This window comes from Ipomoea nil, unplaced genomic scaffold, assembly GCF_001879475.1.
Source record: "Ipomoea nil cultivar Tokyo-kokei standard unplaced genomic scaffold, Asagao_1.1 scaffold1043, whole genome shotgun sequence".
NCBI classification, from domain to species: domain Eukaryota; kingdom Viridiplantae; phylum Streptophyta; class Magnoliopsida; order Solanales; family Convolvulaceae; genus Ipomoea; species Ipomoea nil.
Window position 1 is genome coordinate 12869021 of NW_017617471.1, and position 1058 is coordinate 12870078.

Below are 1058 nucleotides of genomic sequence, written 5' to 3' on the forward strand. Positions count from 1 at the left end.
GAACTTTGGCACAAACGCTTGGGTCACTTCCCTATTAATAAAATTCATCTCATAAAGAATGTTGTCTATTTCTTATCCTAAGAATTTTCCGTGTGATGTATGTCATTATGCAAAACAGAAACGAGTTTCTTTTCCCTTGAGCAGCACTGTGTCAAATGGATGCTTTGATCTAATCCATGTTGACATTTGGGGTCCATTCATGGTTGAGTCCTTGGGAGGAGAAAGGAATTTCTTGACAATCGTGGACGACTACTCTAGGTACACTTGGGTTCATCTCATGAAGAATAAATATGAAACAAGAGGCATGATCAAGAATTTTCATAAACAAATCCATACTCAATATGGAATAGCCATTAAAACTCTTCGAAGTGACAATGGCTTGGAGTTCAATATGACTGATTTTTTTGCTGAGAATGGTATGGTTCATCAAACATCTTGTGTAAATACACCTCAACAAAACGCGGTGGTTGAGTGCAAACACCAACACATTCTAAACGTGGCTCGTGCTCTCAGATTCCAGGCTAATCTGCCTCTTAAATTTTGGGGACTGTGTGTTTTATATGTTGTGTTCATCATACATCGCCTCCCCTCTCTCGTTACTGCTTGGCTAAGTCCCTATCAGAGGTTGCATGGAAAGGAACCTACTCTTGACAATGTGAGGGTCTTTGGTTGTCTAAGCTACGCTGCCACCCTCCCTCATGCCAGGCACAAGATGGCACCTCGTAGCAGACATTGTGTATTTGTTGGGATCCCGGCTAATGTCAAAGGATATCTCCTCTATAACATGCAAGACAATTCCACCTTAGTTTCTAGTGATGTAATCTTCTATGAAGATCATTTTCCCTTTGCTGATCAAGTCATCCATACAGCAGACATTGTCAACCAGATGGCTAATCCATCTCTGCCAAACATTCCAGTCACTTACTATTAGGAATGCAACACTCAAAGTCCCAACCAAACTCACAATGAACCCATGGATGATGCCGACAGTGGCCTGAGATCGCCTCACAACATGGGAGAAAACACAGCTCATGATGAATCAGTTCCTACAAATCCAT